This window comes from Prionailurus bengalensis, chromosome E3 (genome assembly GCF_016509475.1).
Source record: "Prionailurus bengalensis isolate Pbe53 chromosome E3, Fcat_Pben_1.1_paternal_pri, whole genome shotgun sequence".
Classification (NCBI taxonomy): Eukaryota; Metazoa; Chordata; class Mammalia; order Carnivora; family Felidae; genus Prionailurus; species Prionailurus bengalensis.
The window spans coordinates 28,944,913-28,957,158 of NC_057357.1; the positions used below are offsets into that span (position 1 = coordinate 28,944,913).

Here is a 12,246-nt window from a genome sequence, read left to right on the forward strand (position 1 = left end):
GACCCATCAAGCTCTTGTCCTCTAACTCAAAAAACTAAATCTGCATCACTGCTGGTGGTTTTCATGGGTTGTTAAGGAGAAGTTCGCTTCCAGAAATACAGAGAAGTTTTAGGGGAAGACTTGGATTTACACAAAAATAGGATGGGAATTGGGACTGAAGAGGGATTTAGGAAAGGTGGAAATCTAAAACTTGGGCAGTTAAAAAACAGCAGGAACAGAGGTGGCGTTTGAAGATGATAAATTTAGCTTAGCATATATGTTTGCATAGAGTAAACTAATAGCTTTATAATTATGTGCAAGAATGCATTTGTATATGACTCGCATGCCTGTATGATTATATAAAATTTGATGTGTTCCTTTAACCTAAAGCCAAGTGTACACGAAGGATTAACATTTGTGAGAATATGCCTTTAAAGGCATTTAGGACAATCCTCCCCAGCCACTTGGGTATTTGATTTTTGTAACAACCGTTCTGCAAGGATTGTGTGGTCTTAATTTTTTTTTTTTTTTAATAAAAGGTAAAACTACCTCTAAAAAAAATAGACCTTATTTCTTGAATACAACGTGCACAGGGTTTCCATACGCCACCTATCCCCACACTCGCAGCCTCCCCCATTTTTAGCAGCACCCCCGCCCCCCCCCCCCATCAGGGTGGCACGTTTGTTCCAATCGATGGACCTACACTGACCACATTCTCACTCAAAGTCCATAGTTCACATTAGGATTCATTTAAGGTGCTGTTCATTCTATGGGTCTGAACAAATATATCATGACCTGTGTCCACCATTATAGTATCGTGCACAGTATTTTCACTGCCCTAAACGTCCTGTGTTCTGCCCATTCATCCTCCCTCCCCCCAGGCCCTGGCAGCCCCAGGTCTTTGACCGTCTTCATAGTGTTGCCTTTCTCAGAATGTCAGATCTGGAATCCTGCAGTGTTGGGCCTTTACAGACCAGCTCCTTTCACGTAGGAATATGCACCTAAGATTCCTCCATGTTTTCGTGGCTTGAGAGTTGGTTTGTTTTTTAGCACCAAATAGTAGTGCATCACCTCAGTGTCCCACGGTTTGTCCACTCACCTGCTGAAGAGCATCTTGGTCGCTTCCAAGTTTTGGCAATTCCGAACAAAGTTGCTATAAACGAAGTGCAGGCTGCAGTATGGACGTAAGCTTTCGACTCGTTTGGGTAAGTCCTAAGGAGTATGATTTGCCGCATCGTATGTCAAGAGCGTGTCTCGTTTTGGCAGGCACTGTAAAACTCCTCTTGAGAATTTTAGGGGCCTTCCTGATAGAGAATCTGGAGGTACGAAGGCACCATGGGTGGAAATGGACGAAGGAAAGAGCGTCGCAAGTCACTCTGCCGTGGGGTCTTGTCTTGGAGAAGCGTGGAGCCGTCACGACTGAAACAGAAGTGCCTTTTTGCAAGAGCGATCGAGCCAGGCTTGTGGCCAGGAATGACATCCCTTCATTCACAAGAAGGCACGGTCCTGTGCAAATCTTGGGCTGGAGGCCTTGAGCGCCGATACCCTTCTACATAATTAGGTCGCGAGGCACATGCAGGAGTGAACCATGCTTGACCCCGATCTTTGATATCATTAAAAACTGGGGGACAATCACATTTTTGAGCTTTTTTGCTAAAAGGAAAAGACTCCGAGAGAGAAATTTCCCCTCTGCCATCTTGTTTCATGAGTTTATGGAAACTCCCATTACACAGCACCTCAAAGAAAAGACAAGCCAAGGAAACTTACTGGACAGCTCTCAGAGTAACACTTTTTTTAAAAGTATTTTTCCCCCTTGATCTTAAAATAACTGGCTTTTTGAGCCATGAGAAATAAAACAGGCATTTGCTTTAATTACTGTAACAATGCACTTTTGAAGATTCAAACATCTGAGCTTTGGCACTGGACACATATTTAATGAATGACTGTCCCTGAGCACTGGTAGAACGTACCAGAAAGGTATGGAATGCTTTATATAAGGCCTTCACATATGTTGTCCTGTTTAACAACCCAGTAAGGTAGTTGAGGCAAAGATTCTGTCGCTCTGTGCTCCTCCTTGAGAAAACACAGGCTCAGTTCACGGACTATCCTGTGGCTTCAGAATAGAGAGAGAGCAGGCTTCAGAAAGCAGGAGTGCCTGAGGAAATGATCAAGAGGGTCTGAAGTACTCTGGGGAGCCGGGTGGCTGGAGGGGGGACAGGCCGGCCCTCGCCATCAGGCACCCAAGGCCTGTGGTTTCAAGTTGGCTGGGAATAATAGCTAACAGGAAGCTGCACAATATGTCCGTTTCACATGGATCATCTCAACGACTGTTTACCAACAGCCAGGGCATAACTGCTGCTCTTCCCATCTCACAGATAGGGACGCTGAGGCACGAAGCAGTTAAAGGAATGGCTCCTGGCAGAACGGCTACAAAGGGGGCACCTGCCACTAACCTCGGAGACCTGTCTTTAGCCTGCAGGCCAATTCACCTGGGCATCTCCCTTTCCCTTTAAAGTCCTTCTGGAAGCGAATCATGGCAACGGTGGGCTCCAGTCCCATCGGGAGCCTGGGCAAATCTCTTCGCTGCTCTGGGACCTCAGTTTTCTCACCTGCAAAATGGGGGTGATCAGGCAAGCCCCCTCCCCCATCCGATCCGTTTACCCAGGGAGGGGTTGTGGACGTAGGTGGGGTGCGTGCGAAGCCCGGGGCCCGGCGGGGGTCTTCCCAGCTCCTCCGACCCCCTCCCCAAGCCCTGTGGCTGGGAGTAGCTGGGGCCCACGTGGGCCCGCGCGGCGCAGTCGCAGCGGCCGGAGGCAGCGCGCCCTCCCCCGCGACCGCCGCGCCGGGAGGCCGCTCCGCACCATATTTAGTCAGGGGGAGCGGGCAGCCCCGGGCTGGTATGCGGCGCTGGGGATTCCTGCAGGAAGGCGCCCGCGCCTGCCCTTTTTGGGTTGTCGCCCGCCCAGCGCCCCCCGCCGCGCCCGCGGAGGGAGGACCGGCCCGGGGACCCGGGGCCTGTGCGGGGCGGGGAGCGGGGCGCGCGGGTCCCCGGCCTGGCGCGGGGCCAGCCCACCGCCTCGGCTTCCTTTTATGGCCTGCGTGCGTGCGGGCGACGGAGCCCGGGAGAAGACGGAGAGCCGGGGAGAGAGCCGGCGACGGAGATCCGGAGCCAGAGACACAGGGCCAGAGATAGAGGGAGACAGTGGGAGACGTCCGGGAGAGACACAAAGCCAGAGACCGCGGGAGAGGTCGGGAGAGACACAGGCCAGAGGCAGAGGGAGACAGAGGAGAAAGTGAGAGACAGGGACATACAGAGTGACCGCAAGGCAGGAAGAGTGATGGAGAGTCACTGCATCAGAAGTATGGGAGAGAGACGAACAGATTGACAGACACAGGCAGAGGAGGGGAGGGAGGGGTCCTACGAGAGAGGGGAGCAGGGGTGAAGTTTTAAGCAGCCTCTTCATTTGCAGGAACTTCTTGGGCGGGGGAGGAAGAGTTGGGAACTTGCAAGGGCAGGGTCGCACCCACTTTCTCTTTGCATCCTGACTCACACCTTGCAAGTTACATAAATATACCCTCCCCGAGACACACACACACACACACACACACACACACACACACACACACCCATTTTTCCGCTGCAGAGACTGAGGCTCAGAGCAGGCCTGAGGTCATCAGTCAGCGAATGGCACATCCGGGCCTCAAGTCCCTGCAGCAGGTTGTTGGGTCCCCACCCCCACCCCCCACTTTTCCTTGTGGGTGGAGGTGGAATAGCAAGTTGGGAAAAATAAAAACTTCCCCTTCCCAAACGATTCCCAGCCGTCGGGGGCTCCTGCCTTGCACTTTGCAAAGTTCAAAAAATCCCCTTCCTCTACCCTTCATGCAGTGCGGCCGGCCCCCTTTCCAGGCACTGGATGGCGAATAAAAGGGGGAGCGGGGCTGGGAGGTGGCAATTCAGACCCCCACATTTGCCCCCTCCGAGGGGAAGGAAGCGGTTAAAATCGGGGTCGTGCACTGACTGAAGGGAGACCTTCTCAAGCATCTCCCCTCCCCGCTCCCAGACGCTGATCGCTCGGCCCCTTGCTCTGGGAATCAGAGCCTCGGTGAGTGTCCCAGAGCCGGGTTGGGGGGGCGGTGTGAGACACCGGCCCGAACTCTTCTGCGGGGAGCGCCACAGCCCCCTGGGTCCCCGCCACGTGTGCGCCCCGGTCCCAGCGCCGCGGCAGGTGAGGCCAGGAGCGGCACAAAACGCCGCGCTTCCCGGGCCCTGCAGGGGGCGCTGCGGAGCCAGCAGCCTGGGACCCTCCCCCCTCCTCCCCCCCTGCCCCGGGGCCGCCTCCTCTTTCCCACCGGGGGCAGCTCCGGGTCTATAAAGAGAGGCTTCCCGGGCGAGCCGGGAGATTTGGACGCCCCTGCCTGGGAGGTGTGCCAGATCTGAGCTCTCCACCCGGTTTCTTCTCTGCTGTCCCCCCAGTTGGAGATCTGTAAGTGGGGTGGTACTGGGGGGTGGGCGGCTGGGTAGGGATCATCCTACAGGGGCTGGGGAGCAGCAAGGTGTTTCTGTTGCCATCCTTGTCATACGGTCAAGGACTCTGGTGAGGAGGTGGGGATTCACAGTTTTCATTTCTCTGCTTCATCAACCTAGGTTTTCCCCAAACCTCCATCTCCCCAGGTAGCCAACCAGAAGTGCCACCTTGGGGGCACTTGTTAAAGACAAAAATTCCGGGCTCACCTCCAGTTACACTTGAATCTCCAGAAAAACTGTACTTAAAAAAAAGGAGGAATCCCAGATGATTCTTACGAGACACATCTGGGAGATGTGATCCCTTCAAATCTCAGAGGAGCAGCTTCCATTGGCTTCTAACTTTTATTCTAGGCACAGATAAAGTACAGCTGAACTTCCCTAGAAAGTCATTTGCAGTCACAGAGGTGGGCAAAGTAACGCTCTGAGTGGATTTGGAAGCCTGGCTTAATTCTGTTGAAAACGTGCTAAATCAGTGAAAAACACGTGGGCAGATGCTTCGCAGAAAGGCGAGTGCGTTTTTCATGAGTTTAGAGGATGTGTTTGTTGATCACCCTAGAGAGGGAGGGCTGGTTATGATGCAGTTGATTTATCACAGGCCAGTTTTCTTCCAGACTCCCCTCCCCCATTCCAAAGTTAAAAAAAAAAAAATCTTATCCAGGTTGACCCCAAGGGCTTCAAACACCCAGACAGATGGGACAGTTTCGATTTGCATCCATGACCTACAGGTGTGTTAAGTAAGAGTGCCCTGGGATTTCCTGTGAGTAGCTGGCACCCATGTTGCTCTGAACGTCCCCACAAAGTGGACCAAAGTGAGAAAAAGTCTGGCTGACGTCTGTTTCAGTTTTCCCCCTGCACAGAGAGCTGGTGGGGATTTTGCTGCCTGAGGAAGGGCGCCATTCAAAGCTATGCTGATCAAGACGTTAGAGAAAATAGTTAGAAACCCAAGGAGAGGGTTTGGTTACAGTGTTAAGAACTGAGAGATTAAATGGTTAAGTGGCCAGGGTTTGGCCAAGGGAAGGCAGGTGGATTGTTAGTAAACCGATTTGCATAGTTGTGTTTTGCTTCGTCTTCTCGTCTTCTCGATTGGTTTAGTTTCCTTAAAGGTACCAATGGAGAGGTTTTTCTGTTTTGTTTGTTTTGTTTTTACAGAGAGGGAACTGGAAGGTGCTGGGCTGAAAGGCATTGGATGGCAAGGTGTAAAATAGGTTGAATTTCTGTGGAAGGAAGTCTTCCATTGGTGCTTTTCCATTGAGATAGCCACCACTGATGGGATACTTATGTACCAGGCACTGTAGCAGTGTTTGATTTAATTTATCTCATTTAAATGCTGCAATAACCTTTTAAGGAGGCACCATGATGCCTGTTTAGTCAAAAGGCAGCTGAGGCTCAGGGAGGTTAAGTAACTCGCCCAGCATCACACAGCTAGCAAGTGGTGGAACCCATTCCTGGGTCTGTCTGATACCAAGGCTGTGTGGTCTTGACCCACCACCTTTTGTCTTTACCATGAACAAAACGTCTTTTGGAGTCAAGTTTCTGGGGGGACCAAATGCTTCCGGAAAGCAAGGGTTTATCATCTTCTCTCTGGAGAAAACATAAGCTGACCTTTTGGGATTTTGAAATAAAACGCACCGTTTGTCCCCTGGTGGTGTGGTAATCTAGCTGGGGCCGATGGGTAGACTGCCATCCCAAGAGTCTAACTCATGAACTAGACGAGCTTTCTCCAAGAAGCTTCTGGGGCTCTCCTGGTACACACCGTGGTTTTTTATTTTCGCATCTGAAATAGACGTGTTCTTCCGTACAAGGTATTTGTTATGGATTTGTTATCATTACTTTTCTGTCCGAGGGCTGAGATTGAGGCAAACATGGCCATGTATGGTAGTGTTTTCCATGAGGCCATACCCGGCTCGCTTGCAAATTAGCGTCGTAACACAGCTTTGTTGGTCGTGACTCTGGGGGATTTCTTGGCCCTTGTCCTTCCCATTTGGGAACAAGTGGAGGGGCCCGGAGGAGAAGACATTTGGGAGGAAAGGAGGATTATTTTTCCCTGCTCCTCTCTTATTTGGAATTTTTTTTTAATTAAAAAAAGGTTTTTAGCCACTCGGGTTTATTAAACTACTGCTTTCCAAGATAGGAGTAGAAAACAATACCTGGTGATTATCTTTGCCAGACCATATTGCACTGGCAGTGAACTAACTCCCAGGCTCCACAAGACCATAAAGATTACTGTCCAATCCTGTAACGAATTTCTCTAACACTCTTCATTCGGGGCAGACCCCCACAGTCTCCTAATTCCGTGTCTTCCTCTGGCATGGTCTCCTCTGTGTTCCCTCTTCCCGGAGCTCTGCCCCACCAAGGTTTGGCCAAACCAGCCAGTCAGAATCGTGACTTGACCGACCGCCATCCGAAGTGATTCACCTCCAAGGACCTGGGTCTCCTATTCAGCATTTGGTGCTCATTACTGACTAAATCAGTTAGATTAGGACTTGTGATCTTAGGGACCTGCAGGGGAACGTTCTGGAGGCTGTTGATGTCCAGGATCAAGGAGCTGGCAGACTCGGTTCTTGGTGAGGGCACTCTTCCAGGTTTGAAGAAGGGTGCCTTCTCGCTGGGCACTCACACGGCCTTTCTTGACAGTTTTATTTTGGAGGAGGAAGGGTCTCTTCTTTCTTCAGCACATCGGGGCCAAGCAGGCGGACGCCCTGTTGGAAATTGAAATGGATTTCCGTGTAATTCTCAAATCAGATCCGTGTGAGATTTTTCCGGAAAACCAAGTCCGCTGTTAAATCCACTGGAATCCTAGAATGTCATGAGCAAGTTTGGAAATCCTCCACACCGGACTTCACAAACCTCCATTTTCCCATCTGAAAAATGGGGGTGGGGTGGGGGAGAATAGCTCATGTTTGGTGAGCACTTTGGCCAGTCGACACGCTGAGCCCTTAACTGGCATCATGTTACCATCTTTGCAACAACCCTTGGGAGTAGATACTGTTGTTGGCCTCTTTTTACTACTGTGGTCTGAATAACTTGCTCAGGATAGCTTGACTGGCCCAGGAGGAAGACTGGATCCTGCAGATCTAGCTCTTTGTAACTCTAGAGCCCGAGGGATTACCCTGTCAGGAGGATTAAGTGGGATAATGCACATGAAGGGGGTAGCATCCTCTGGCCTCTGCCTCACTTCAGTGGGCGATTATTTATCACGTACGTGCTCAGAGACCTTAAGGATTGTGCTTCATGTGGCACAGCTGGTACTTAGCAGAACCAGAAAGCCTATCGTGTGACCTTTATGTCAAGGAGAAACTTGTCCCTTATTTTCCTTTGGTGTCCTGCCTCCATAATCCCAATCCCTATTTGGCACGAAGGTGGTAGTTAGAACCTTCCACTTGAAGATGGCCACACTTGCTCCCCTACGCCAGGCACATCGCAAATTCCAGTTCTACTGGCCCATTTGTGATTCATTTCGGGCCATCATGGCATCCTGGAAGGGCTCACCTAGGAATGGGAACTTATCTGGCTTTTTAGGTGGCTCTTTGGCTCCCTGGGGTCTCTCCGCCTTCCTCCCCTGAGCTTTAAACTGTTGAGCCATGGCCACACGTTGGAGGAAAGGCTGAGTTTGGAGAAGGCCAAGCGGGAATTTGCAGGAATTTTGTAAGGCTCAGGTGAGGGAGGAACTAGTTAGTGCTGTCCATTGCTCCTGCACGGGGGAGTCCCATATCTTGAACCTGCATTAGTGATTCAAGGGTTTGGATGGAACAGCCCTCATCAAAATCCCCAAGAAAGGGCCCACTGCTCACTCATGCAGGCTTGAACTTGCCCCATTACTATACCCGTTCCTTCCTTCCCCTGGTGAAGCGAACCGTGGAGCAGATGACGTAGAATCTCAAAAGGGGCCTCGGTCTGAGACCACTGGGTCCTGATCTGGGGTCACGATTGCCAGTCCCCCATCTCCTCGTAGAATGCCTGTCTCCCTGAGCCCCTTCCTCCTTGCCCTCTCGATTCTTCCTTACCCCCTAGGTGTAATCACGGTCAATGTATTCTTGGGTGTCTTTCCAAAACTTTGCTACGTCGAATTTCCTTTTTGTCAGACAAAAAAAAAAAAAAACAACTGGCATTCCGGACATTAGGATTTTTTTTTCCCCACTTAATCGTAGATCTTCAACATCTTTCTCTATCGGCATGTTTTGGCATGTTTAAAAATCAGCTGTATAATCCTCTAGTATTGGAAAGTACAGCTTCTTACTGAAATAACCCCTTATGGAAACATACCAGCTGCTCCCCATCACTTAGAGTGTTTCAGGGAACATCCTATATCTATTTTGGTCTAATTACATGAATTTATCTGTAAGATCAATTCCCAGCAATGCGATGGCCAAGTCAAAGGGCACGCGCATTTAAAATGGATAGATATTGAGAAATGTCTGTCACATTCGAGACTGTACATTAATTGTAAGCACGTTATGCCAGGGCTGGAAGATACAAAATACCCTGGGGCTTTGAGGGCCAGAAATGACCAGTTCTCTCTTTCCCAAAAGTGTTCTTCATAGGAGCTATATCGTGTCTCTTGCTAACCAAGTTCTCTTGGTAGGAGAGAAAAATAATTTCACTCTACTAACTAAAAAACTTCCTTCTGGAGTTACTTTATTTATTTCTTAATGTTTATTTATTTTTGAGAGACAGAGAGAGAGAGAGAGGCAGCATGAGCCGGGGAGGGGCAGAGAGAGGGGGAGACACAGAATCCAAAGCAGGCTCCGGGCTCCAAGCTGTCGGCACAGAGCCCGAAGTGGGGCTTGAACTCATAAACTGTGAGATCATGACCTGAGCCGCAGTCAGACCCTTAACCGACTGAGCCACCCAGGTGCCCCGGAGTTACTTTAAACACAGTATTTAAGTCAGGGGAGATGTCCCAAAGCAACAGTGAAATGGTCCACTGCTCGCCTTTTTCCAGTTAAGGTGAAGTCGGGCTTCCTTGGGATCACACCCTGGGGAGGTGGGGGGTGGTATGATTGATGGGGGGAGTGCGGAGGGGGCCAGGCCTTGAAGCAAGCAAGAGCTTTTCTGCTAAGAGTAGACTGGGCATCGGGTGAATCTGGGTTTAAATCCCGACTCCAGCTTTTGCAAGAGAAGGCTTTTAATTTAGTTTACTTTCCAGGACCTCTGTAATCTTACAGGAATAATAAATTATGCTCACCTTGCTGAACACTTAGGACACATAGCAAGCTGGGGTATTTAATAAATGGCCTGGCCCGATACCCCATGAATAGAAGGGGCCCAGTAATTACAGTGGCTATTACCAATAACTGATTTAGAATCCAATTGTCTCATGCAGACAGCTTGGGGCAGAGAGAACTGATGCATCTAGGGATCCTGGACCCTCTCCTGTTTCCCTCTACACGCCCGGCTCCTTCCACACCTGCCCCAGGCCTTGAACTAGTTTCTCCGATGTGGAGGTCCTTCCAGCTGGTGGACTATGTCCTAGACCGGGCTCAGAGGGTGTTCATTTTGTCTGCACAGTGCTTAAACTGTGCGATGATTTGACTTGAGTGGCGGCTGTTTTGCACCTAAAGTCGGACTTCTGGGTCGACTGCAAGCCTGGAAGTTCAGGGTCCACATACTCATGAGGTGACCCCGGCTAGAGTGAAGGAGCTACCACCATCTCTAGGCGGGGCAAGAGGGCTCTCAGCCCAATTGCTCCCGTGACCCCTGGGGACACTTAGGTTTGTGTCTGTGGTCCAAGCTCTTGAGCCGGCCGCTTGGAAATAAAGTCTTCAGGGAAGCTGTCGACCAGGCGTGATGATGTGCAAATCCTATACTATTCGGGCCCTGGGGTATTTGATTCATTTTTTATTAGTGCGGAAGCAGAAAGGGCAGGATCTTTTTACTCCTGCGTCCCTCTGGGGAAGATAAAGCTGATGTTAAAACACACCAAGCTGAACGGTCTTTTGTGGTCCGATTCCAGCCCTTTGATATGGAATCACAGATCCCATAGAATGTCAATGTCAGGCCAGCCCACTTTCTCCCCCCAGATGAAACATGCAAGGCTCAGAGCGGGAGAGTGACTTGGCCACAGGCACCCCGCGAATTCGTGGCCGAACTGGGACTTGTAACCGGGTGGTTTCACAGAGGCTGAAGAACGGCTTGTTTGTGCTGAATGAATGAAGCTGTGTGGTGTTGGCGAGGAAATCAGGAACGCGTGCACAGTGGACACACTGAGCCGTGTCGTGTCACACGTTGCTGACCTCATTGCCACAGAACCCTTTGTTTTCATCAAAAAGTTTGAGAGCACCGCTCGATCCCTGAAGCGTCCTTAGTGTTCATCTGTCCTTCGTAATACCCCTGCAGGTGCCCCTTCAGCCCCCGACCTCTGGGCATCTGCGTCTTGTCTTGGGATGTGTTCACTGCCCCCGTGTCACCTCCAGCAGTTGGCCTCCCAGGTTGGTGTGGACAAAGTGGTGACTGTCCTCAGCCTTAACTGTCTTCTGCAGAGAGTCCTGGGTTTTCTTCTAAAGCAGTGGTTCTCACCGGGCACGATGTTGCCTCACCCCCCCAGGAGACATCTGGCAATGTCCAGAGGCCTTTGGGTTGTTAAAACTGGCAGGGCCAGGGGCGCATAGGCGGCTCAGTTGGTTCAAGAGTCCGACTTCAGCTCAGGTCATGATTTCACGGTTCGTGGGTTCGAGCCCCGCGTCGGGCTCTGTGCTCACAGCTCAGAGCCTGGAGCCTGCTTCGGATTCTGTGTCTTCCTCTCTCTCTGCCCTTCCCCCGCTCGCACTTTGTCTCTGTCTCTCTCAAAAATTAATAAACATTAAAAAAAAAAACTGACAAGGGGAGGAGTTACTGGCATCTAGTAAGTACAGGACAGGGACGCTGTAAACAGCCTAGAATGCATAAGACAGCCCCTCCCCCAACAAAGACTGACCGGCCTCAAGCGTCCATGGTGTCAAGATTGAAAACCCCTACTTGAGGGGCGCCTGGGTGGCTGAGTCGGTTAAGCATCCGGCTTCCGCTCAGGTCATGATCTCGTGGTCTGTGAGTTCGAGCCCCGCATCGGGCTCTGCACTGGTGGTGTGGAACCTGCTTTGGGATTCTCTCTTTCTCTCCCTCTCTCTGCCCTTCCCCCACTTGTGCTCTCTGTCTTTGTCTCTCTCTCGCTCTCTGTCTCTCTCAAAATAAATAAATAAACTTAAAAAACAAAAACAAAAACGAAAAACCGCCTTGGAAGTAAGGACCACAGCAGGGAACAGGAGACCAGGTTTTGTTTCCGCTTAGCACAAGGAGAGTCCTCTGACTGGAACTGGGCCCCTGATCATTGCTGTTATTTTGCAAGCTACTTTTTATTTTCTTCCTCCCAGTGCCTCCCCTAATGCCCCACCTGGGACTTTTTTACCTGGTTGTCACCGTCCCAAATTTTTGAAAACTCAAGGCTCTGGGTGCATGCTGAGGCACGTCCTTATAACGATTAAGCCAAATTATCCGGAGCCTTCTACACTGATCCAGGATGTTTCTCGGGTGTGCCTGTATTTCCTGTCCTCAAATGTTCTGCCTGTTTCAAAGAAGACAAAGCAGGAAAGATCACCTTGAAAATACACCTTTATTCAGGTTCCACCATAGCTGGCTGTGCCATGATGGGCAAGTTACTTAACCTCTCTGTGCCTCCGTATCCTCGTCTGTAAACCAGAGTTGATGGTGCACCCTGTAGTGTTTCTGAGGGGATTAAAGGAGACCATAGCTGGTACCCAATAAAGATT

General features: G+C 50.6%; 1 protein-coding gene across 4 annotated transcripts in view; it reads left to right on the top strand.

Moving 5' to 3' along the window:
• The first annotated feature begins 4,333 nt into the window (after nt 1-4,333).
• MYH11 (myosin heavy chain 11) overlaps nt 4,334-12,246 on the top strand; it is a 125,697-nt gene continuing 117,784 nt past the window's right edge. For all 4 annotated transcript variants that reach the window (XM_043560451.1, XM_043560452.1, XM_043560453.1 and 1 more), the window contains exon 1: nt 4,334-4,463. The gene's annotated coding sequence lies outside the window, so the exon portion shown is untranslated. The remainder of the gene's footprint in view (nt 4,464-12,246) is intronic.